This window comes from Hippoglossus hippoglossus, chromosome 4 (assembly GCF_009819705.1).
Source record: "Hippoglossus hippoglossus isolate fHipHip1 chromosome 4, fHipHip1.pri, whole genome shotgun sequence".
NCBI classification, from domain to species: Eukaryota; Metazoa; Chordata; class Actinopteri; order Pleuronectiformes; family Pleuronectidae; genus Hippoglossus; species Hippoglossus hippoglossus.
In genome coordinates, this window is record NC_047154.1 from 26,582,901 (window position 1) to 26,610,602 (window position 27,702).

A 27,702-nucleotide genomic window follows, 5' to 3' on the forward strand; every position below is an offset into this window, starting at 1 on the left:
TATTGTATGAATATATAAAAACAGAAGAGTGAGCGATGCATGTTTAACAAACTCTCACCATTTACATTCTCTTTTACTTTGTTGATATGAAGTGACCTCCTGAGATCAGAACGTCTCAGTTCCTGTTCCTCCTGTTCTGCCTGGTCATGGTTTCTCAGGAGGTTTCATTAACCTCAGTTGCTCCAGAGCGCTCATGGAAAAAAACAGACGCAGCAACAACAACAACCAAGTGAATTAACTTAGTCATCAATAAATAAAAGTTAATCATGACAAATAACACTTAATACGTCTTATTGAATTCCTTCAAACTCTTCATTACATATTTTATATCATCAGCCTGAAGAGACGTGAATTCAAACAGGAAGATGCAGGTTAAGACTCAAAAGCCTAAATAAAATCTAATCTAGTCAAAAATACAAAAATCACTCAGACAAATGTAAAAATACACTTTCAGTATAAAAAGCAGCTGCAGCTCAGAGTGGTGATCAACGTGTGTGCGTGTGTGTGTGTGTGTGTGTGTGTGTGTGTGTGTGTGTGCGCGCGCATGTGCATGTGTGATTTTATTGACATCACTTATTCATGACCCCACTGTCTCACACAGGTTCACTTAAGACCATTGTCACTACACACAGTTTGATTGGAGCTGATCTGCATGTCACCCTGTCGTGTGTGTGTGTGTGTGTGTGTGTGTGTGTGTGTGTGTGTGTGTGTGTGTGTGTGTGTGTGTGTGTGTGTGTGTGTGTGTGTGTGTGTGTGTTTGCCATAGCCTCACAGACGATAATTCAACCCTGGTGATTTTAATCAGAGCTCAGTATGTACTGTTTGTGCTCTGTGAGTTTGTGTGTATGTGTTTGTGTGTGTGTCTGTGTTATTGCGGTGTCTATGTCTGTGCTCTGTGTGTGTGTCTATGTCTGTGCTCTGTGTGTGTGTAGGATATCAGTGTCGTGGTCAAATATTGGCCGTGGAAACCCACAGCAGGTCAATATCAGTGGCTTCAGCTCATCCTCCATCAGCTGATCGGCTCCTTGTTGACTCTCTATCTCAGAAACATTCAATCTGTATCTACATGATTGTTTTGTTCTTTATCCCCAAACCGAAGCCGGGAGCTGGAGGCCGACTCTTGATCGTGGACTTCAGTCAGTCTCACATGACGTCCTTTTCTCTCTCTCTCCTCTCCTCCCCCCCCCCCCCCCCCCCCCCTAAGCTGACCAGAGTGCTCCTCTTGATCCCGTGGAAGCTGTTTGAAGAGTTCTCAGTGTGTCTGGCCGCTCTGACTGACAGCCGCGCTCCGCTGGCCGGCCCCTGGCCTGAATCCCCCGGCTTTGGGCCCCTGCAGCCGGCTCTCATCCAGGCCTGATCCCACAGAGGAGAGCTGCATCGCCGTCACCGTGGATTTGACAGTGCTCCCTCATCCCAGGGATGTCCAACGTGCTTTCACACAGGCTGACCAAACCCCCCCCCCCCAGCCTCGCTCCCCAGCACCAATTGGAGTGCCACAAGCGAACGTGTGTGTGTGTGTGTGTGTGTGTGTGTGTGTGTGTGTGTGTGTGTGTGTGTTGATTCCAATTGTTCACTCGGCCAAGAAGGTTTTCAGTTCTGTGGGTGAATTAACCGAAAGAGTAGCTCACAGATTTATGTTAAATTTGGTGGAACATTTGTCCAAAGGAGGACTAATGATCAGCTGGTGGCCTGGATAGCGCCACCTTATGGTCATTTATAACTTGTCACCTTTCCAGACCACAACTTTTCTGGCATGTCCATCTTATCATGAGAATCTCCTCAACAGGCACTGGCCTTTTTATACATTTTACTTTATATTATATTTTACATAAACAGGTATTAAGACACCTTTTACAGGTGTTGTTCATTCTTCACTTCACAAGTTTATTTTCAGACACAACATCAGTATTTTCCATCATTATCTGACGTCAGCTCATCCAAATCAAGTGCAGGAAAAGTAAAGGTGTCTTATATTAACATTTATATTAGAACACGAACAAAACATCACCCGAAACTACAAAATCTTTATTTTTCACTTTCTTAAATATATTTTTGAGAACTTTTAACAGAAGTGTGCCCTGTGGTTTATTTACATCTGGAAAAAGCTGCAGCTGTTTAGTCTTTTAAAATAAAAAATGTCTGCCCTGTGAGGAGCAACTGAAATGAACTAAATTCCATTCGCCTCCTTTTTATTGGGATGAAGATAAAAACTACGTCACGGCTCGAAACCTTTGATAAACTCAGCTTTGTGGAATTTGGATGAACCGGTTCTCTGCAGATTATTGAGAGGAAATGTCCAAGGTTCTTTATTGGGACAACCAGTGGATCATTAGTGAGACAGACGGGACATTGACTGGGTCAGGAAGTGGCTGGAGTGTGTAGACACAGAAGTGTCATTGATAAAACCTCCTCCAGTCCCAGACGAGGAAGGAAGCAGCGCAGGGGGGAGACGCTATGGATCCAGTATTGGGACCGGAGTCCAGCCACTGCCTGCCATTGATCAGGATCACAATCAATCAGGGAACCATCGAGCAGCCTGCTCCCAAAATAGAGTGAGAGAGCACCTGAGAGCGAGCGGAGACCAGGGTCAGCCCGGAGTCACAGCTGACCGCCCGGAGACACTGTCCCCCGGCCCGATGGCCTGAGGCAGGAAGTGGACCAGAGCGTTAACCCCAGATATGTGTTTCAAAATGGAGTTTACAGGTTTATTCCACTCGACCTCTGACCCTCAAACCTTATTGACATGTTTCCTTGTTCATGGGTCAAATCCTCGTCCCTGGAGCCACAGATCTTTCAGCTTAATGCACCAGGTTGAAGCAGCTCAACCATGTGACGTGTGATGGAGGGAAACCTGAACTGAGGAACATTAAAGAACGATTGAGTGACAGGAAGATCAGGACAAGTGCTCAGAGGCTAATTTAAAGCAACTTAAGTGGATTTTTCTATTGATTTTAGATGTTTCCTAGAAGGTTTTCAAACCAGGGGTTTTCCAGAGTTTTTCTCTCACGTATGAAGAAGCAGCAGCAGATCGTCGGGGTCAGACTCGACCATAGAATCTTGGTGGAGCCACACCGGCGTCGGCCCTCATCACCAAGAGATCTGGAACCTCCTCGTCTTTCCAAGTCGACGTCTTCGTCTTCCACGTGTACGGCTCCTCTTCTTCATCCTGAGATATTTGTGTTCTTCCAGTTTCACGTCCGTCATGTTGAGGGTTTTATTTTTAAATATCTCATATCCATTCCTACAAATCTAATATAAAATACTCAAAAAGTTGAGTTAATAAGTTAAACTTTTAAAACTCACGTTAACCAAAGAAACTGACCCATATAAAAAAATATATTTTTCAGTTTATAGCTCAGGTTTCTCGACCGGGGAGATAAAGAGAAGCTTTAACAGAGACACCTACAAATTCCTGGACATACCTGTGTTGCACCCGAGAGAATAAAACTCTCTCCTGAAATGAAATATCACTTTAAGCTGCTGTTTTGGAGCCAGTGAGCCACTGGTGCAGCCGAACTGGAGTAAATCTTCCTGGGTTTGTGTGTTAAAGCCTCTGAGAGAGAGAGAGAGGAGGAAGAGGAGGAAGAGGAGGAGGTGGAGGAGGAGGTGGAGGAGGGCAGAGCGAGGCCGGCGGTGAGACGCCTCGGTCCTGCCCACGGGAGATAAGTGTCTGTCCCCGTCACCCTCACACAGCAGACCCTGAGTATATGTACAGTATGTATATGATATGGAGATGCACAAACACACACAGGATCCAGATTAACTGCTGCAAGAGGTTTACACAGGCCTCACATCCTGAGCCCAACACACACACACACACACACACACACACACACACACACACACACACACACACACACACACACACACACACACACACACACACACACACGTGAACACATCCAAAGATAGCGTTTAATGTGGGGCGGACAGCGAGCATCCGGCGGTGGCTGTGTGGAGAATCGGCCTGACTAAGCTCTGAATTTACATGGCTAAGCAAAGTTGTTAACCCTGGGAGGCAGGGCCAGAGAGGGAGCTAATGGGATTTCTCTGTTAATGAAATTTATGAAAGAGAGTGAAAGAAAGGGAGCGGAGACGGGATGGAGAGATAGAGGAAGTATCGTGGAGGAGGGAAGACGAGGGGAAGGCCAGAGGAGCAGAGTGAGAGTCACACGCTCCTCTGTTTGTAGGAGGATGTTGAATGGACGAGATTATATTAAAATAAAAACTCCGGTTGAAATCTACACATGAATCTTTGAGAAACTTCACAGAAATCTGAACAAAGCAAAGTTTACAGGCAGATTCATTCAGTTCAGTTGCTTCAGACTGAAGGCACGTTTCCTACTCAGCCTTTTCGTTTCTCCAGACATTTTCTGGATCTTTTCCTTCCAGCCCGTTAATATAAAGATACGACACCAATCTCCTGCTAAAAGACAAACTCAGCAAAATGTCTGCATCCAATTCTCTGAGTCACGAGATCGGAAAAAATAAATCACATGAGATTATCCAAAAACATGCAAACATGCGGCTGAAGCTCCAGACTCCAGCTGACGGGTCTGGTCAGGTCACTTCTATATAACGACACTTTTACAAACTCATTTGAACTTTGAACTTGAGTTTCTCATTCATACGGAGACACATTCACATTTCATACATTTTTAAAACTTGCAACAGAAACTGTGTCGTGGTAAAAACACGTAACAAAGATTTAATCCGAGCTACTTTTTAACAAACACACACACTTTAGTAAAAGCTGGGTGTTATGACTCCTCTCCAGTTCAGTGAGACGTCAGCTCTGTTCAAACAGTCAGTTTGTGTTTCCTCTGCAGGTTCAGTGCCAGTCGCCCTCCGGCTGTGTGAGCTGCATCTCAGCCTCTCATCACAAACCTGCAGCGGCCAGGAGGTCTCCTTCCCCCGGTCGGCCCCCGGACTGAGTGGGCAGGAGATTGTGATGATCGGAGAGGAAGCAGGGGCAAGTGTGTGTGTGTGTGTGTGTGTGTGTGTGTGTGTGTGTGTGTGTGTGTGTGTGTGTGCTGATGGTGGAGGAAATTACCCCCGAGTCTGCACCTTCTCCTGCGTAAACACACACACTTGGTTTCTCTGGGTTTGGTTTTGCTGTTTTAGTTTGATGCTGAGGCAGATTTCTTCATGGGCCCCCCCCTTCTCACCCTCTCATCACCACACACACACACACACACACCCAGGATGTACCCCCCCCCCCCCCCCCCCCCCCACACACACACATCACCCCTTCGCACCTCTCTCGCCCTCCGAACCCGGCACAGTCAGCATCGGCGTGGCGACGCCAATCGATGCTCCGCGCCCCGCTGAGCGTGTCCGCACAAGGCCGAGAGAAGGGCCCCTCCGCAGGGGATTGTGGGAAATCTGATTTATGATGCCCGCAGTGTTGCTGACCACTAACTTTTGCTCCCTCTCTCGTAGTCTTTCCCTTTGTCTCTCCATCTGTCTCCCCCGCTCTCGCTCTCCCCTCTCCGTGACTTACCTGTTTAACTCTCACTTCCCACGTTGTCGTTTTATGAAAATGAGAGAGAAGCATCTGGAGCCTCCGAGAGGAACCAAAGAGAAAGGAGTTCTCTGCCGTGGGGCGATACGTTGGGAACCTGGGCAAAAGGGAGCGACCTGGGGATGAGAGGGGGTTTGTTAGGGAGGACGAGGGGGAGATAAAGATGTGCAGAAAGAAAAGATGATTCCATTTCATAGGGATCTGCTCGCAGGAGGACGGGGATGTAGGGAGGATTTTCACGGCTGCTTTGGTGCTCAGCCTCTCTCATCTGCTGTCGTCTCTGCCCTGGTACTCCTGGTGACGTTTTAACCACCAAGCAGAGACAGTTTTCTGTTTCCCAGTAAAGATCTGAACGTGTGCAGAGGCATGTTAGGCTACAGGAGCCAGGAGAAGTTTTTAATGATATTAAATATCAAAGCCTTCCAAAGTGAAGCTCCATCATCTGCAGGGAGGAGCAGTGGAGGCATCAGGAGGAACATGTGGAGTTCAGAGGCAACTTCCCAGTCACAGCTTCAATCAAACAATCTCTTGGCCCCATTTAAACTTGCATTAAAGTGCATTGTGGGTGATGGGATCCCAGTCAGTGTTTGATCACCTGAACCACCGATCCCAGTGGTGCTCACAATCCAATCAAGTTTTACTAAACTCCTCCTGAACCTTAAACCTGTAACCAGTTTGTCCTGATGATGCAGCCTTTTACCTTTGCTGTATTTTTAAATACCACAAAATACCACTAACAACCTTTACAGTTAGATACTGCAATTTGCATGGCATTGTGGGTAAAGCGTGTGATGCAATACGTCATTTACAGTAACTTACAGTGACGGGAACATTGTAGTTAAGACATCAGCGGTCGTGGTGTCTCACAGGCGGTGGGGATGGATTTGAGCTGGATTGTTCCCTCGGCCTGTTTATGATTCATGTTCATGAGACTTTGGACCAAATAATCTGGTGGCACTGATTTTTACTTTCCATGCGTTTTGTCTGTTAAACTTTTGATCTCCAATCAGATGTGTTTTATTTATGGTTCATTAGAACAATTAACGGAAATGTGTTTGAGAGATGAGTTTCAAAGACGAGACTGGAGGAGCTCTGACCTGCAGATGCTGAAGGAGTAGTGAGGTTCCCCCTGACTGAATATTGCTTTTATTTGAGGCACTGTACAAATTAATTTAGTCAAAGGCTAAGTTTGAGTTTGAGCCACACAAAGTAAAACATGAAGTTTGGGACTAACCTCCTCTGAGGTGTCTCAGACCCACTGGTCCTAACAGAGATCAGCGCTGTGATCTGATTGGACAAACTACCAGTCTGTGCACGGGACTCTGATTTGTTTTGCAGTTTAAATTCCGCTTAAATCTTCAGAATTCCAAAACACCAGCCTGTGCAGACTCCTCCCATCATCTGCTGAGTGACAGTCAGAGTGTGTGATTGGGTGTCGGGGGCAGCAGGGGGTCTCCCAGCCCCTGCTGCCTCCTCCTCAGGACACTCACTCACTCCGTCTCCTCCACATCACGAACACAGTAAATTAGAAAGTTAACGCACTGATGGGGCGGAAGATTACCTTGCTGCTGTTGTCTCAGTGTGTGTGTGTGTGTGTGTGTGTGTGTGTGTGTGTGTGTGTGTGTGTGTGTGTGTGTGTGTGTGTGTGTGTGTGTGTGTCAGCAGTAAACGCAGCTCCCCAAACAGCAGGGGGTGTGCATTATACTAATGTGTGATTAAACACATCCATGCATGTGATTGGTTGATTTATCTGCTCTGACAGTTGTAACTGGTTGGTTTTATGGATCAATCATGAGGCGGTGGAGGGGGCGGGGCAGCGGATACATGCTTGTTAGCATAGTAAAGTCTTATTATTGTAATTCTTCACCGAGTCAGAGATTTAAGAATCAAGGGAAAATATCAATGTGTCTGTGCAACAACAGACCATGTTTAATCTCACTGTGTGTTTCTATCCTACAGTTTAACACAACCACAACCGTTTCATTAATATTTATATATTATATCCAGGTCATATAGTTTGTTTTAAATTTAATTTAAAGACTAAATGGTAAAAAACGAACATGACGTTCAGAGTGAGGAGCAGAAACAAAAGAGGAAACTTTCTCTCTTTTCTAACTCGTCTTCACGAAGCTGCTGCTTTAAGGACTTTTCACACGAGACACGTTTTTCATGCAATAAATTCACATGTTCTTAATATTTTCATCTGGTCAAGTTTCCACATTTCAGTCCTGACACGTCTCACCGATCAGAACATTTTGAGGCAGTAGAAAAACAACTTCCTCTTCTATCAAATCTCATATAAAGTTCAATTTATTTCATATATTTGTCTTCAGCTGTTGCTTATTAGTTCTTTAAAAGGAAGTGAGCTAAAAGAAAGTTCCAAAAATCTTCTACTAAACGTTGCTGCCTGTGTTTGTGTGAAACGACTCTACACATTTCACTGTGAGATAAATAACTCGGGTCATGGTTTGTATTACCGGTACGATCCTGTTTGTTTCTGCTGTGTAAACTGTGATCGGCCTCCGTGATGAAGAATCATTTAATGGTCTCCCTCCCTGTGAGTTGTAACTCCATAATCACTGATAAAGGAAGATGTATATTTAATACCTCATCTCGTGGTGCTGATGATGTGGCATGTTTTGAAACACTGGTTTCATAACTATATCAATACCTCATCTCTTTTTCATGCCATTGATGGTCGTCTCCCTCCAGAGGAAACATCCGGCCCGGAGGCGAACAGAAGCACTTAGCTCGGCTTATTTCAAAACCATGATTCAAATCTGCTGCATCGCTTTATTAGGACATCACCACTCATCAAGACCACACTGTCATAAAGCACAAAGTATGCATGGGCGGCTTTATGTGGCTGTTTGTGGTCAGCTACCTGCGGAGCTGGGAGGATTTCACAGGGCGTTAAGTCGTGTGTGATCTGATCCAGGATCCAGCGTCGCCGTGTTGTGTTCCACTCGTGTTTATTGAATCTGCCGAAGGGGAAAGTTTGTTTTCACAGGCTCCGCTGTGAGACTAAGCAGTTGTGACATCTCCACTACCCACAATCCCCTGCGGGAGGAGCTGGCTGTTAGCGATATTTCCCCGGTGGCGGCCTGGGCCCGGGCTTTACGACGTGTTACAGCAATTAGATCTCAATTAGCTGAGGAGTAAACACACACACAGTTGTTAGCAGATGTTAAAAAAAGGGTCCCAGCGTCTCCGGGGCCTTGTTTGAACCTCAGGGTCCCGTGTGGGTGTCCTCACGTCCCGAGGGCGGGATTCAATCACACACACACACACACACACACACACACACACACACACACACACACACACACACACACACACACACACACACACACACACACACACACACACACACACACACGTGGGAACAGGCCGGAAACAACAGGGACGACAAACACACACATTGAAACCATGGGGATGCGTTCAGGCGTCCAGGTCTTTTTAAAGAAACTGTCTGAGTTTATATCTCCTTCCTCCCTCTTTTCTTTTCTCTCCTCCTCCTCGACTTTCCTTATCTCCCTTCTTCATCTTGGCGCCTCTCCCTCCTTATCTCCTCCTCCCTGTTTCCTCCTCACCTCACCTCCTCTCCATCCTTATCATCTCTCCTCTTCCCTCCTCAAAGTCTTTTCATCCCTGTGATGGAAATCTGGAAATACAAGAGGCTGGAACACCAAATTTGTCTTTGTATATTTGAATAGGGGCTTTCTGCAGAAAGAGTCACAGGGATCTCAGAGTGAAGATGCAGAACAGTCAAATGCAAGGATCTTATATGGGAGAACTAAGGCTGTTTGTCGGAGCCAGTTCAGACTGGTTCTGTAGGCGCAGTTTGAGAAAGGAATCAAAACACAGAAATCTGATTAACATATGTTTATTTGGATATAGAGCAGACATACATTCAGTTCTTTGGAGAGTAAATAAGTGATCAAAAGGTTATATAGGTTTCAGGTCATAAAATTATTTAGACATGTTATATAGGTTTCAGGTCATAAAAGTATTTAGACATGTTATATAGGTTTCAGGTCACAAACACTTCAGGTCATAAAAGTCTCAAACAGGTCTGCAAAAACTTACTTTTCAACTACAGAATAGGTTTCAACCACACTTTGTTATTTTTCCACTACATCTCTTATCTCCTTTTCTCTCTTTGTGGCCTGACCTCTTCTTAGTGTCTCCCCCTCTTCTCGTCAGTTTCTCCTCACCTCATCTTCTCCTCTACTATTTTTTATCTCACCCTTTCTTCCTCTCTTGCCCTCTTCTTCCCTTTTGTGACCTTAACTCACCTCTCTCTTTATTATTCTTTTCCTTTCTCTCCACACCTGCTCTTCCATCCTCTCTTTTACTCCTCTTCACCTCTACTCTCCTTCTTACTTTCCTATTCACCTCTCCTCTCCCCTCCTCTCCATCCTTTCCTCCTCTCCTCCTTTCCTCTCCATTCTCTCCTTTCCTCTCCATTCTCTCCTCTCCTCTCCTCTCCTCTCCTCTCCTCTCCTCTCCTCTCCTCTCCTCCCTCGTGAGATAAATGGAGGCATTGATCAAAATGGCCCAGTAGAAATATCCTTTGTGATGGGGTTGCTGTCCATCAGCCTGTTGGCAGCAGTCACCTGCAAAGATGGAGAATCTTTCTGTCACTTATTAAAGCATTCGAAGAAATCAGGAATAAAACAGTGACGGTAAAGAGAAGGATGACTCAAACCTGCACTGTGTAGGTCGTAGCGTACCCAGGTCCATTGAAGCGTTGAGAATGACGGCAGGTCACAATGATCGTATTATGGTCTTTAACCTCCAGCGTCAGTGTATCAATATCCGCTGGCACTGTAAGAAAGTTAATAAAAACAGTTACAACACTGTATGCATCCTCCAAAAAAGTGATATTTCAACACTTTAACAGTATAATGAAGTGAAATAGGGGACTTATATTTATTTTGCTGCAGATCCAAATAAAAAAATCCAGATCTAGTGAATTTAAATGTGGTTTCCTAAGAAGTCTGTTGGTCAGGTATTAACTCCACTGAGTGCCGGTCTAGTTGTGCTACAAAAAGTACAGCTGGTTTCATTCTGTTGGTCACTGACCTCCAATGTCAGTTGTCAGTTCAACAGAAAAGGGTGTCATGACGGGAAGGTAGTTGTAGGTGGCCAGGACCTTGCAGGTGTAGTCCGTGTATGGCTTCATACCAGGAATGTGGCAGGTTCCTCCTGAAGGCGGTATGGAACCTGTGACACAGTTTCACACGCTGTTAGTTTATGTTCTAGATAACAGATACAAAATTATAGCAACATAAAACAGCACTTTGTTTTCTGCTTTTTTTGGGGGGGGTCAAGTTTCCCATTAAGTAAGAACATTGTTTATTAAGCAGTTCATATCACCTTTGCAGCCCTGCAGGCTTAAACTATTTCAGTCAGACAACTCACGTTTTAAATGTTTTTCGCATTGGCAGAACATAGTTTGTGTTTAGACCCCGACTTCATCACTCCCCCACATCTGATTACATACATATGAGCAAATATTTGTAACCTTCTGTTGGAGCCTGGAGGTGGAGGCTGGGGAGGGGGAGGGGCTGAATCAGCCGCCAGCAATACTGACCCAGCAGCAGGGGGGCAAGAAAAAGGAGTGATAGACAGGGTGTGTATTAAAGAGGGTTGTGGAGAAGGAGACTAATCACATGATTAGAGTGGCGCAGGTCGAGTTGACTTATTATATACATTATGTGACTGGTAGGAAAGCAGACTAGGAACATTTATGTAAACTTCTTAAAATACTCTCCAATGACAATATAATCACAATGTTGTTTTTTTGCTTGTGTACATGAAACTGTACATAAAGATGGACGCCACGACTCCACCTCCTCCTGTTGTGCAAAACTGAAGCCAAAATATCTTGTACATGGGGGCGGCCATCTTGTGCTTTCGACTTAATTTGGAGAGTCTGAGCAAGCCATGGTTGCAGCGTGTAGCCACGGCATCAAGATCCCGTCGATACACACGCTCGACCAATCATGAGTCAATCCCAGCTGCCAATCATGACGTTTCATCCTGTCTGTACAGCATCGAATAACTAATCAAAACAAAGCTTACAAGAAAAACGATAATTTGGATCAGTGTGATAAGATAACATCTATAATGACAGAAACAATACTTTACTTGACTTTTTTACTATTCTGAGTTTTTTTGTGTATGTCCGTGTCACATCTGCTAACATGGAGAAGGCCGGGTTCATGACCTATACTGCAGCCGGCCACCAGGGGCTGATCAAGATGATTTGGATTCACTTTAAGGGAGCTGTTACGTCGTTCATCTTTCAGTCTATGATGTAAACCTATAGCATGCATAAATGTTGGCGTGGAGCAATGTAAATGATCGAAATGTCCACATTACATTTCTATACTCCAACGAATGAGTGAAACGATCTCCAGCATCTTCAGAAGGGAAGAAAAGAAACAAGGAAGAATAAAAGCATGAGGGAAATAATCTATTTCACTTACCCCGTACACGTCGGTGTCGATCTTCACAGGTGCAGCGGTACGAAAGCTTCGTAAGATTCTGAATCACGTCTTTACATCTGTGACTGGTCGTGTTCCAAGTCAGCTGAGAGGATGTGTCGGTGGTGCTTTTACTTGTGAAGACTATTTCGAGATCTGCTGGGACAAGTTAGACATGTGGAACACAGACCTGAGTACTGACATCACAGTCATTCAGTCCCCAGTGTCTGAGGATAAAAGCTGTCGTCCAGTCAACGTCTACATACCACAGTCGATCCGGACGTTAACTTCAGTTGTGTTGTATACGGTGACATTGTTGTCCTTGATGTGACCGATACAGTTGTAGTACGTGAAAGGCTCCAGGTTTCTTAGCCTCATTGAATCTTTCAAACCATCGGTGGTGACCTTCATGATGATAGGACACGTTAAGACACATTGATTATGTTATTAATCTTATTATTATACTATCATATAATAATTATAACGGGAAAAATTCCATATTCATTAATGTAAATTCACTAGAAGGAAACCACTGTTTGTTGCATTAAGCAAGGAGTTCAGACGATACGTCATATTTATTTTCACACTCATTTTTGAGCATTGATGTTTTCATGAGTAATTAAGAATCTTTAGGTCACTTCAGTTTAAAGTGAAACTGTAAATTCATATCATCACCTCTTTCAATGTAAATCTATGTATAATGTTGCAGACACACAAAGACTTTCCACGTACCACGACAGGTGTAATCAATGGAGAGGTTGCAGTTTGGAGGTAATTCTGCTTTAAATTCTGCAGGAAATATTGTTGGGGCAATTTGTTTTATGCTTTCGACATCTAAAAAAATCTGTGGAAAAAGAAGAGCAGACATAAAACATGAGGAAATAAGTTCAAAAGGACATGCATTTCAAAATAAAAGTACAAACTGTTACGCATGCCGAGGGTGATGCTTCTGTGGAACTGAAAGGAAGTGTTGGTGCAGGATGTGAAGGTCAAAGTCATATTAGAGCAGAGGTCATCAGAACCAGGTTTGAAACAGACGGTGTTGTTGCCACATGGCAGATCTGGGATCATATCTGGAGTCGTTTGTAAAGAGCTGATGTCCCATCCAGTTCGGTAACACACGGATTTGCTTCTGTGAAAGTTGCAGTTGGCAACTTCAAAGTCATCTTCACCTGAAATACACAAGGGATTCACAAATATCTGCTTGTTTTACACACAGTACTATCTTTTAATTTGAAAAATGAATTTAACCAACATAAATTCTTTTGACTCACTTATTGGATCTGTCACGGGATCATTTACAGTAATGCGTCTGCAGGGCGTTGGTTGGACTCTATCGCCAAGTGTCACATGATGCAGGGCTTCAGCTGTTTGATTTCATGGGAGGAATGTTGATTGGAATGAGGAGCTGAGGATATTGCTTCAGTCGGTGGTTTCCCTTCTTCATTAATCATGATGAAGGTATGAACAGGGATAACTGCCGAGCTCGTGATTCAATCTGGAGGCCGTACTTGATGGGTTGTACAGTGTAAGAACCTGCAGACAAAATCAAGAGAATTCAAATAAAATAGGTCATAGAAAAACACGGACACCAGATAATAACAATATGATTACCTCTGCCAAGGAGGTTATGTTTTATTTTTTATCATTAGTATTTTTGATATGTTATGAATCACTGTTTTCAAACTCTACCTTTTACTTTGCAAAGCACTTGGGTCAACCGACTTGTTTTAAATGTGCTTAATAAATTAAATTGACATGTTTTCATCTGTTTGCCTTTTTGTAAGTTGGCAGGATTATGCAAAAAATTATAATTACTGGACGGAAAACTTGATAGAAGTTTGGTCCGGTCCGGAAATAAATATTAAATTTATTTGTATTATTATTACTACTACTACTACTGATAATAAGAAGAAGAAGAAGAAGAAGAAGAAGAAGAAGAAGAAGAAGAAGAAGAAGAAGAAGAAGAAGAAGAAGAAGAAGAAATATATATAAATATAAAAAAAATCACATGTAAGTCAAATAAGAAGACAACAGATTTTACGAAACATAAGAACATGTTAAAATGACATTTAAAAGAAAAGGAAATACAAAAGTAAACAGCAACATTACATTTAAAAAGATTCTAGATGAAGAAAATCAGTCAACTTCGGGGGAAAGATATTTTGGAGCATATTGGTTCAGAACCAAATAAAAATCCAAATCTGGTGAATTTAAATGTGGTTTCGTAAGCAGGTGAGGTTTGTATTCTGCTCAGGGCCATTCTAGTTATAATATAAAATGTTCCAGAGAATATATGATTTTATGAACTGATACTCACACTCTAGGGTGGGAGCTGGAGGACGATGCACTTCAAGGAGAAAAGAGGAAAACAAAACATCACAACGACTGGTGGCTTTACCCAAACAACAGCGACTTGACCACTTTCAGTCACTGATCATTTCATTGTCAACAATTGTTGTGGCTTCTACATAAATGTTGTGGCTACTAAACTTGTGTTGTGGCTTTTATATTTGTGTTGTGGCTTCTACATAAATGTTGTGGCTTCTACATTCGTGTTGTGGCTTACTTGGTGTTTGCAAATAAATTCTGTTCACAGAATAACTAAATAAAACGTTTCTTGATTTCTCGACTAATTAGAGCAACAACTAAATGAATTTTATACATTAACTTGTGTTTTCTCACTCACCTGGTACAGAGGGCGTTTGACCTGGAATCACAGAAGAGAGGAATTTTGTCAACTGTTGCGTTGCATTTTTTTATTTGTCATAATAGTGTAGCTGAATGTAGTGGAGAATATGTCAGATCAGTGGTTTTTTAAAGAAATTGAAGCTGGTGCTCGCACGCTTTTTGGCTTTTTGGCTTTTTGGCGCTGATCTGACAACTATAAGACTTTAGAATTAAATTTGATACTGACAAATACGTTTATTGGTCTAATACTTATATTTGTTGTGGTCTGCTATATATGGTAAAATCCTATTATACATACTTATTTTCCTATGTCTCTCTCGATAAAGCAACTTTTATATCTTAGACTTTTATCTGGTTAGGTGATTACAACAATTCAATTATTGAAAATATACATTTCACTGCTCCTGATTCAGATTCTGATTCATCGCCACTAAATGACCATGATCATCATCATTTAGAACAATGATACGTGCAAGGACTCAACGTTACTATTACATTACAGGTGATTACTTACATTTGCCCAAACCAATGATTCCAGCCCAGAGCAGCAGGATCTTGACGCCATGTCCAAGAGTTAGGGCGCGTCGTTTCAACTGATTTCCAGTGGTGAGAATGAATATACCGTAATAATAATCTGTGTGAAAACCTAAAGTATATCTGGCCTTTATTTTAAGCTCTGGAGGTTTATGTAGGAGTTGAGGCAGGAGGTGTGGTTTGGATGAGAAGCTGTGTCATAGCTTCCCTTTCTTTCCTTCAATTTCTATCATCTTGGGTTGTTGCTTCCTCCTCTCCTCTCCTCTCCTCTCCTCTCCTCCCCTCCCTTCCTCTCCTCTCCTCTCCTCTCCTCTCCTCTCCTTTCCTCTCCTCTCTTCTCCTCTCCTCTCCTTTCCTCTCCCCTCCTCTCCTCTCCTCTCCTCTCCTCTCCTTCCGTTTTCTGCTGCACATTCACAGACAGAAGAACATGTTGAGGAAGCAGCTTCCTCAGACGCCACAGCCACAGATCACATTGTGACCACCAATGAGGGACAGAGTCTAACAGTCAGGCATCGTGTGAAGACATGGAGGACGACTCAGAGTCAGATAGTGAATCCTCTGTTGGGACCCCGGCTAGAAACACTTCTCTTTACACTCTAGAAGAAATTAACAGCTTCCTGGACGAAACCTTCGGGAGGGCGGTTAAAGCAGAGGAAAACTTTGAAGACAGTGATACATTTATTAGATCTGTGGCTGTTTTGAAAAGACAAGTTGGCTTCAACCAGCTGGATGAGAAGAAACGCTTCCGTCTTAAAAAACAACTTCTCTAAAACCACGAGAAAGACCAGGAGTTCATCAAAATGATGTTTCTTCCTTCTTCACTGACTTCTGTATTTTTTCTGTCCGTTTCTCTGCTCTGATTTTTCTATGAGGAAATTAAAAACAGGGTCGCTAAACATCAATGGAGGAAGAGACAGTAAAAAAAGAGCAGTAATAGCTGAGAGCTCAGAAACACATTGATGTGTTATTTTTGCAAGAGACACATACGACACCTGGAGATGAAGTAGACTGGGGCTTGCAGTTTCCCCTCCCTGTCCATCACCCCAGCTGTAGGGGAGTGGCAGGAGGGGGGTGGTCAGCTGGTGTCCATCCCAACTCCTCACCTGGACAACCTTCAGTTTACCAGACCTGTGTAAAGGTTCACAATTTGCACTCTCTGGAAGGGACGAGAGAGTCGAGGTGGACTGGACTTTTGGAACCTGGCGGTCCTTGTACAAGCTGCCCATCGAATAACGGACAGCAGACCTCCAGTGGAGGGTAGTGCACGGGGCGATAGCTACAAACAGATACAGAGCGCATCCCGTATGTATGTGTGTATATATGTGTATATATAAATATATGTATGTGTGTGTGTGTGTGTTTGTATATATATATATGGAAAGAAAAACTTTATTATTTACAAACCTTGTTTTGTGGGTTTACATTTGGTGGTTGATGTAAGGAGGGTTTTTGTTCCTGGAAATTCACAATAAATGGATTTTCAAAACCTCTCCTCCTCTCCTCTAGTCTCCTCTCCTCTCCTCTCCTCTCTCCTCTCTCCTCTCCTCTCCTCTCCTCTAGTCTCTCCTCTCCTCTCCTCTCCTCTAGTCTCTCCTCTCCTCCCCTCCCCTCCTCTCCTCTCCTCTCCTCTCCTCTCCTCTAGTCTCTCGTCTCTCCTCTCCTCTAGTCTCTCCTCTCCTCTCCTCTCCTCTCCTCTCCTCTCCTCTCCTCTCCTCTAGTCTCTCGTCTCTCCTCCCCTCCTCTCCTCTCCTCTCCTCTCCTCTCCTCTCCTCTAGTCTCTCCTCTCCTCCCCTCCTCTCCTCTCCTCTCCTCTCCTCTCCTCTCCTCTAGTCTCTCGTCTCTCCTCCTCTCCTCTCCTCTCCTCTAGTCTCTCCTCTCCTCCCCTCCTCTCCTCTCCTCTCCTCTCCTCTCCTCTCCTCTCCTCTAGTCTCTCGTCTCTCCTCTCCTCTAGTCTCTCCTCTCCTCTCCTCTCCTCTCCTCTCCTCTCCTCTCCTCTAGTCTCTCGTCTCTCCTCCCCTCCTCTCCTCCCCTCCTCTCCTCTCCTCCTCTCCTCTCCCCTCCTCTAGTCTCTCGTCTCTCCTCCCCTCCTCTCCTCTCCTCCTCTCCTCTCCTCACCGGGTCGCAGTGCTTGTCGCGGGTGATAATCCGTGTCACGGCGGCTGATTGGGGATTAGGAGCAGCAGTTTATTCACGGCAGGGAGAATGATACAGCTCTTAGTGGCAGCGGCTCCTGCAGCAGCCGCTCTCTGCTGAATTAGCAACATGTTTGAATGAGATAAAAGAGACGGCTTACCCCACCGCACTCCAGCACCTAATCCCTATACAGCTGTGAAATGAGCCGGGCAGACACACACACACACACACACACACACACAGGCCGTCTCTCGTCCTCCCTCTCACACACACTGTTTATACTGCACCTGCACACACACACACACACACACACACACACACACACACACACACACACACACACACACACTAATTCCGAGCTGGAAAGCCCTCAGAGAGCACATACCTTCACCAAAGATGCACAATCCTCTGAGTGTGTTGCCGCAATAATAGAAAATGTCCAGCAGGATCCAGAAGTGCATCAACACACACACACACACACACACACACACACACACACACACACACACACACACACACACACACACACACACACACACACACACACACACACACACACAGTCGTAGACAATTATGTTGATTAGCAGGAACAGGTTGTTTTTATTCTTTGAGGGAATATTAGCATTTTCCACGTGAGTCATGTTGCTGCTTCACGTCACATTCAACAGAGTCATCAAACATGCACAGTGTGACGTCTGCGTTTGGCAGCAATTATATAATATGGTGAAGTGTTAGAGCACATTAATGAGACTTTATGTCACGTATGGAAGGAAATGATCTGGAATATCAATCACAAACTATTGTGTTTTCCTGTTAATTTAAATATGTCTTGACCAATTTATGTGTTGGATAAAAAGTCCTGTTAAAAAACCTGATATAACTAAAACAATAGGTTTACAATCCTGAACCAGCTCCACTAACATCCTTATGTGAGTATTTCTTCACACTGCAGCTTCCTGTGAGCTGTTATGCAACGAGGGCTCTTAGCAGATGACTGGACCTTTAAACCAAGCAGAGAGTCGACTAATTTAAATGTCACACTCCCTCTGTTAGCACAATCTCTTAATTGCCTCTCTAATTCACCCATCACCAATTATTTGTGTCACAAAGATCCAGATTTATGTTGTCGTGAAAAAATTGTATCGTCATAGCTGCAGATCGTGGCTTTAATTTGAGATTTACTTCCAGTGGGCAGCGGATTTGTCGTTTGCTATTTCCCACATGTGATTAAGCTCTAAATTTAGCCTCCGTCTCCCCAACACACAACAATGTGAGAACAACCCGGAGACAAAGTGTGGTCCACTTTGTTAATGGTTTTGGCCAGAAGGGATGGGCCATCTCCACCAATAAGCCCGGCCGTATATCTCACTTCATTTGACGAGCGTCGTGTCAGCAAAATAAGGCAGGGAAATAATAATGTGTGGCTATCTACATATGGAGAAGTAATGAAGGAGAGAGGGATGGAGAGGACGGAGGAGAAGTGAGCGGAATGAGCGCAGGAGGAGAATTACAGCTTATATTAGAAAGTGGAGGATTTGCAGTCGTTTCTCTAAAACAGCGACGAAGGTGATTCACCCCAAAAACAGCAGAGTCAGCATTTTATTCTTATCAGGAAACAGAAAACAGTGACATCTTCTGCTCGCGTGTTTAATTTGCACCGTCTCCGAGTATCGGCCTCTAATGAACCAAGCTCGGCTGCAGGTTTTATTTTTAACCGGCATGTGTGGAGTTGCCGTACATGTCGTCATATAAATAAACCTGAAAGTCACCTGACACCACTTTTGTCACCAGCAGGAGACGCAGAACTCCCCAGGGTTTGTTTTATTTTTTACCCACTGAAACAAGGAGGTGCAGAGGTTAAGTTGAAAAGAGATCCTCCCTGGTTGCAGCAGCATTTCATCAGAAAGTGTGAGCTGATATCCTGAACTGATGGAGGTGCAGGGAAATGTGCTGCTCCGGCTCCTCGTGAGGCCCACGTGACAACATCTGGTGGATCTGGTCGTGATAAACAGGCTTCAACACGTTTTTAAATCCAAAAGGAAACACTAACGTGCTCTCTACCAATAAGAGGATGTTACTCTGTGAAAATGATCTTTCTAAATGACGGAAGCCGTCTGTAATCTGCACGTTGATTGGTTATTTTGGTCCACTAACATGGAGGAGACAGGGTTTATGAACATTACTACAGCCAGCCACCAGGGGTAGCCAAGTCAAGATGATGCATACACCAGCGTGTTCCCGCTGCTCGTCTCCCGGCTCAGAGGCCACGTCAGTGTCACCTCTGTGAGCCGCCGCCTCCGTCATCTTTGGTTACCAGCGGATAAGCACTTTTCCCCTGATTGGTTTAGCCAGTGTCTCTTAATATCATATTGATGATAATTTCTCTGTAATGCGCCATTTGCACTAATTGTGATGCAGGGAGTGAGTAATGGCATGTGACTGCAGCCGCTCCCCAGCCACTCCTCAACACTTAATCTCCTGATTGTCCCAGAGAGACGAAACGTGACAAGATCGCCATAAACAACCTGCTTCCCCTCACACACACACACACACACACACACACACACACACACACACACACACACACACACACACACACACACACACACACACACACACACACACACACACCAACCACAGCCCCTTCCTCCACTACTGACCTCTGTGCCACCCTGCATCTCCCTCTCTCCTCCTCTTCTTCCACCTCCTTTCTCCATTTGAAGAAGAGGAGCCGTACACGTAGAAGACGAAGACGTCAACGTGGAAACACGAGGAGATTCCAGATCTTTTGGTGATGAGGGCCGACGCCGGTGTGGATGAGCTGTAAACAACAACACTGATCTTTCCACAGCAGAGTTTATACGTCATGTCCTGCGCCTGCGCCGACCTCTGCCTCGTGTGTGTGTGAAGCTGAATGAATCTTAATTCGTTATCAAATACGTAACCAGAAATACACGTCTCCACATGTAGACACGTATAACTAGGTATATATGCTAATACCACTTAAGCAAATGAAATTATACAATTGGCCACAACAGTTTAACCATTGAACAGTGAATTACTGCGTGGCTGTGCTCCATATGCAAACCATTTACATAAGAGTGCAACATTTGAATTCCCTCTTTATTCAAACCTTTCATCGCGCCTCTGAATCCTCCTCTAACTCAGCGCACTCACGCGTGACGGCGGACCAGCTGATTTTCTCCTCTTTACCGGAGCTTTGGGTGTGAAATCGATGTAGTTGCCCATCTCCAGCTCCACAGGAGGCAGGACATCAACACACCCCCACAGAGCCAGGCCACAGGAGCATGGAAATCTGAGAAATGATGATGGTGATAATCATGGGAACTTCTAATTCTGCGGGTCATAGTTTGAATCTCGTTTATAAATGAAACTGATGTTTATCTCAATGCAAGGAGAAGGAATCAGATGTTTGAAAGATGGAGAAGCTGTTTGCTTCCTCTGGATTGTTTCCTCCTCCTCCCTCCGTCTGGAGAGAGGATGAGCCGCTGGTTGGGGGTGTAAAATGGAGAGCAAAGGGTTGAGTCAGGGACTGTTAACCCCAGGGGAGGTTCAGAGCCTCGGACCTGATTCCCAGGCTATCTCATTGTTCCCCGCCCGGCTGTAATTTAGGAGGAAAGCGGCGTCAAAGCGCCCATAAATCCTCCGTGTGCCGAAAGCGTCCCAATCTCAATCTGTCAGCGAGACACTGGTCAGCCGGTAAATACCCATCGCCTGCTCTTCTCCATGTGATCACACACACACACAGTTTTGTTTGTGTGCATGTATATCTACTTTTCTAGTTCTACATGAGGAAGCGGCTGCTGCTGAGGAGGCGGTTTTGCAAGATGAGTGCTAAATGCACAGATGTGCAAACACACTCACACAGCACAGTGTGGAACATATGTACAGGTTTCTGTGCAGGCATTGTTCTCTGCTGCTCTCTCTGCAGCTGACAGCCTGAAATAAAGAAGATTAAGGAGCATAATGAGTCAAGAGCAGTTCATATTAGAACAGCTGCTGATTGTAAAATCACAAACAGACGGTTATACTTCACTGAATCGTGGAGACTAGAAGCTGCAGCATTAAAGGAAACAAGTAAAATTACTGATTAAAATAATCCAATCATTTGCATGAAAAACTTTGATCACAATCGTAGGATTTTCATGCATTTATGTTGAAAAGGAAAGAAGGAAAGGTCCTGGTTTGAAAACCGGTGCAGCTGCGGTGTCTCCCTGTGGAGTTTGCATGTTTTTCCCGTGTCTGTGTTGGTTTTCCTCAGATCATCTGTCTTCAGCCCACAATCCAAACACATGCAGATTGGGGTCAGGTTAACTGGAAACTCTAAATTGGCCGTAAGGTGCGAATGTTCAAGTTCAAGTCCGACCAGCAACTAGAACTACAAACACGTGTGTGGTCCTCTTTGTCCTTTTAATCCATATCCTAGTAGTGCATCGAATTTTAAAAAGCAAATCATATGTTTAGTTTGTGGATTCTGAGTGACTAACTGGAGTTAAATAAAAACACCTCAGAACTGTACGTTGGCCCAGTAACGTGCTGACTGACTCTCCGGCCGCGCACAGAACTAAATCAACCGAGAAGAATCGTTAAAGATTTTAGGAACTTGTTCCTTCTTCTTTCTCTTCCTCCTCCTCCAGAGCTTCTCAACATTTCTGCTGCAAAGGAGACGAGAGGTCATCTTAGTTCAGACCAGGTTACAATGAGACAACCACACGCGCACACACACACACACACACACACACACACACACACACACACACACACACACACACACACACACACACACACACACACACACACACACACACACACACCTATTTTCTTTACAGTCTCTTATTGTGACCTTGGGGTCTTCCTCCCTGATATTTAATTTAATCAACTTACACATAAACAAATAAACACACACACATGTCCACAGTCAGATGTGCATAGAGACGTCTTCATGCCGATCAATAACCCTCATAGATTGTCAATTACGCTCTGGACGGGGAATGAATGGGATTTGCATATATAGAGCTGCGTCTACTCATGCGCTCACACAGCGTCGACAAACTGCTGCCCTCAGCATGCTGACCAGCCGGGGGGGGGGGGGGAGGAGCACGGCCCGAAATCTGTCAGCAGACACCTGAGATGTAAATTCATACAAAACAGTGAAGCATCAGTTCGTTTTAATCAGACTCAGTGTGACCCGAGTGTTGTCGATAAGGATCAAAAGAGGAGGATGTTTGTAAGTGATTTAGTTTCCTGGAAAATTCATCATTCATCACTTCAACACAACACAAAGTCAGGAACACAACGTCGACTACACAACTGTAGAAGACACAGATGCAGTGTTTTGTGTCCTGTTCATTTTTTAAATAATAATATTTTTACATTCAGAGGAAACTGATCATTGAACCTGAACTTTGTCCAGATGAACATTTTTCAAAAATCACGATTTATTTTCGATCTTTAATTTTCGCTAAAAATAATGATGTTAATAAAATGGTGCCGAGGTCATGTGGAAATATTCTACTTCCTGTAAAGTAGAGTGTTTAGTTTTGTTATTGCTCAGTGAGAACAAAGTTCAACAGACACAGTGGAACAGATACTTTCAAGGATAATCAACAATTTAATGTTTTATTTTGAAAGTCTCTGATTATTTGAGCTCAGTAGATTGACGGGGTCGAAGGTCAAAAAGTCATTAATTATAAATACTGTTATAACAACTGTCTGAAAAGGATCTTTAAAAAGTGGTCGACATGACATAAAACTAGTTCGACACTTTACATCCTGTAACTCCAGCTTCATATGCAGATTTCCTTTTTACCACCATTCCCTCTGCTGTCTGTTTTAGATTCTGTGAGTGTGTGTGTGTTCATGTGTGTGTGTGTGTGTGTGTGTGTGTGTGCGTGTGCGTGTGCATGTGCATGTGCGTGCAGTAGTGTGAGTATGTATTTCTGTGTACCTGAGTCACTACAGTGGCATCGGGGGCCAATTAGCGAGGTGGATTATGTTTCTGAACTCTGCTCCTCAGGGAACCGAACCACACTGTGAGGAGAGAGGTGGGGGGGGGGGGGGGGGGGGGGGGGGGCTGGTGATGTGATGTGTGTGTGTGTGTGTGTGTGTGTGTGTGTGTGTGTGTGTGTGTGTGGCTTCATGCTCGCTCTCTGCATGAAGCCACACAAATGACACCGGGACCAGTTCACTGTACCAATACTGTATGAGCTGTCATCACAGCGGTGCATGTGAGTGACAGTTGTGATAAGTGTCACGTGTTGAGAGCTGCAGATGTTGGTGTGTGAGTGTGTGTGAGTGTGTGTGAGTGTGTGTGTGTGTGTGTGTGTGTGTGTGTGTGTGTGTGTGTGTGTGTGTGTGTGTGTGTGTGTGTGAGTGTGAGTGTGTGAGAGAGAGAGACGGAGTCAAACAGAGCTGCTAAACACTACATCACAGTACATAACATTAATTTAGCTGCAGCTTCTCTCTGATGAAAGCAGGTGATCAGTCGATGTCAAGCATGACTCACTCCTCCAGCTTTCTTGTATTTAATATTTAGTGAAACGTGTTTGTGGCTCAGACTGTTTGACTTTAATAGAACTTTTATAAATCATGATTATCTCTATTGATTAGATTCTTCTCAGACCTGAGCAGAAAATGAATCACTTCAAAATCAAAAGTGTGTGTGTGTGTGTGTGTGTGTGTGTGTGTGTGTGTGTGTGTGTGTGTGTGTGTGTGTGTGTGTGTGTGTGTGTAGCTCGAGTGTCAGTGTGTCGATGTGTTGTTGATTGCCGTGGCGACGCCCAGTGAGTGTGTTTGATTTCTCTCTTCTCCTGCAGGTGTTTACACTCTGAACACGACGTCTGAGAGAGAAACAGGTTTTTATCTGTGACGTCTGAGGGAGAGAGAACAAGAGAGAACCGTCAGTCAGCTGTCAGTGTCGGTGGGATGTTGTGTTGGTGTGTCGTATAAGTGTCGGTGGGATGTTGTGTGGATGTTGTTGTGTTGTTGTGTGGATGTTGTGTTGTTGTGTGGATGTTGTCGCTCTCTGGCAGCATCAAGCTAATATTGTTCGGCCCCGTTAGAAGGTCCTGCTTCACTAAATCTGCGGCTGAGCGAGCTGAGGGGATCAGACTCCCGGTGTGGGGGGGTGCAGGGGTTAATATATGTGTCTGGGAGAGAGAGGCCTTTTCATCCCCCTCCTCCCCCCATTCTCTCCATCCATCCCTCCCTCCAGGCACACACCCTCACTCTCTATCCAATCTGTTTCTTTTTGTCAACGGCCTGTGATGTCGGGAGGCTCACACACACACACGCACACATACACACGCACACACACACACACACACACACGCACACACACACACACACACACACACACACACACACACACTCACTACGGTGCATTAGAGCAGTGACCTCCCTCACTTCATGCCTATGCTATGGCCTTATTTATCATAATGCATCATTTTACCATACCCACTCCCCCTGCCATTCACATGGGCATTACCCTAGTGTGGCTGCAGGCTCTGTGGCACAGAGGAGCGACGGAGCAGTGAAGGATCTGAATGAGAGTTCATCCCTGTAAATACCGTCATCTAACGGCTTTTAACAGCTTTACAACGGGACGTTTGTCAGGGAGATGTGTGAGTGACGCTGTGAAGCAGTGTGATATTTATGATCCTATAACATGTGCTCCTGTGTGTTTGGAGCTTCGGACGCCACAGTGGACAAAATACTATGAAACACGATCTGAATACTTTGTAATGTATATTTTTAGGGGCTGTGAATTCGCCTGTTAATTGAATTTAAAGGGATTTGAATCAACTGTCGATAAAATACATATTTCTACAAACAACTGAAAACATACGATTTCTCTGTATATTTAATTTTTTTCAATATCAAGCAGTTCAACAAAGTGTTTGGGCCGAATAGAGGAAAACTCATTTTAAAATTAGTTTAATAAGGTGAGAAATTTACCAAGTCAAAATCGATACGATCAGTAAAAGCAATTTATAAGTAAACATGAAATTTAAACATGAGGAGATTTAAAAATGATATAAAATAGAAACAATATATGCAACGTAAACACTTTTGTCGAGTGTAAATAATAATACAAATGTATATCTTTATTTAAATAGCACTTCTCAAAACAAAGTTACAAATGAAGAGAACAGAAAGTAAAAAGAAAAAAGGAATAAAAACACGTGGCAGAATTTTGAGCATTGACCTCACATTCCGATAAAGAAAAGTAGAATTAGGTAAAATGGGGGAATATGTTTTGAGCTTTGATTCAAAGGAAGCAGTTGACTGGCGGGAGAGGATGTGATCACGACCTTGTGAATGAGGGGGCGGAGCTTGATCAAAATCTACAGTGTGAATCTGAACGAAGCTTTTTGTGACGATATGTGAACCTGGTGGAATAAATAAATCAACAAAGAGCTCAGAGGTAGATTAGGAGATTATCACAGCTTCAGTAAAAAGATCCAGACGCAGTGAGCAGATTAAATCCCCATCATGTGGACCACACACACACACACACACACACACACACACACACACACACACACACACACACACACACACACACACACACTCAGTTTCACTTTGCTCTCTAGATCCTAATGAGAAGAGAAAAACTTAATTTGATCCATCTCAGCCCTTCACTCTCCCGCCCTCCCTCCCTCCCGCCCTCCCTCCCTCCTCCGCTGGTCATGGGCTATTCCCGCCGCTCTGATTATTGTTAATCTCATCATATGTCTCTTTCCGCTCAATAAACCCCCCCCTCCTCCCTCAGTGCTCCCCATTTTCACTCAAATCAAATTGTTACCGAACATAACCTGGCCGAGCCGCGGCGTGCCGCTGCAGTAATGCAGTTTGTCATAATTAAGTGCCGAGCCTAATTAATTAAATGGTCAGAGGGCTAATCAGTGCATTCTGCGGCCGCACTGCTGCATGATGGGAAAAAAAGTAAGGATGAGTAGAGATTGAGTGACAGACGTCGCTATTGATGGTCGGGGCTGAGCAGGAATGACAGAGTTAATTGTGGAGGCATCTTGGTGCATCTTCAAGGTTTAGGACAGCTGATGTGCGCACACACACACACACACACACACACACACACACACACACACACACACACACACACACACACACACACAGACAGATAATTTAAAGCCATGCAAAATTGGCAACTGCGCATATATACATGCATTAATACATGCAAACATGTACATATACACAAATTAACACAAACAACACAAACATTCTGTCACACACATACACACTCACGCACACAGACACACACACACACACACACACTCGAATCCAACCATCACATTATAGTTTTCATTGAACTGCTTGAATACACTGTGCGTATTGATTGAGTAAATGTGCTAATGAAAGTGATGCACAAGGACAGTTCATTAAAGTTGGGCTTGATTAGAGAGAGAGACACACACCCACACACACACACAGACACACAAACAGACACACACACACACACACTCGCTCCACTGGTTTGCACTGTTAATCTCTTCTACACAGGTTTGCCGCTGCTCTATAGCTCAGTTTCCACTTGAGAGTTCCAGAGGACAAAACTCCTAATGCAAATGTCCAGATTCATTATTCTGAATCCTCAACGTTAAACGCAGCACGGAATAAATAAAGAACTTCACCAAGCGAGGATCATGTCTCTGAAGTTTACCACTGCAGAGGAGAAGAGGAGACAGACTTGGTTCAACATCATGTTAATGCTGAGGACACGTGTCCATCAGGGTTTATCACCTTCTGCAGCAACTGTTGATCTCAATCGCTTTAACGAGAAAGTTCATTGATTTACTGTTGTTTACTAGTTTATTCATTTTGCACAAGTAAAAAAGAGGATGAAACAACAGTGTCTCTGATCCATCGTTCTGTTGAATTCTTTCTATCAACATTAAAGTGGTTCAGAGGAGTTGAGAAATATAATAGTAAAATGTGCACATTTTAAAAAACACCTGAAATTGTATGTCTACAGATTTAGAGTTTACTCCTTCGTACAACATTTCTAAAATGTCTCATGAACATCACACGATTAGAACAATAAACATGGAAACAGCTTTTAAATCTCATTATTCCTGCTCGTCCCTCTTGTCTCCCCCCGACTTAGTATTGGATGAGAGATCAGCTGTTTTTTTTAACATGAAGTTCCTCATGTATCTGACTCCCCCCCTCTCCCCTCCTCCCTCGCCCCCCCTCACTGAGGGCATTGTGAGAGCAGTAAGTGCTTGACCACGGAGAGGAAGTTGGCTCGGAGAATAGGAAGTGCTTGGCGCAGCAAGTCAGGGA

The 27,702-nt window shown here is 44.2% G+C and overlaps 1 long non-coding RNA gene across 1 annotated transcript in view; it reads left to right on the top strand.

Moving 5' to 3' along the window:
• The window catches only part of LOC117759824, a 16,700-nt gene extending 6,360 nt beyond the window's left edge, over window positions 1-10,340 (top strand). The window contains exons 2-3 of the long non-coding RNA XR_004613574.1: window positions 3,355-3,359; window positions 10,265-10,340. This is a non-coding gene — a long non-coding RNA (uncharacterized LOC117759824). The remainder of the gene's footprint in view (window positions 1-3,354; window positions 3,360-10,264) is intronic.
• The last annotated feature ends 17,362 nt before the right edge of the window (window positions 10,341-27,702 follow it).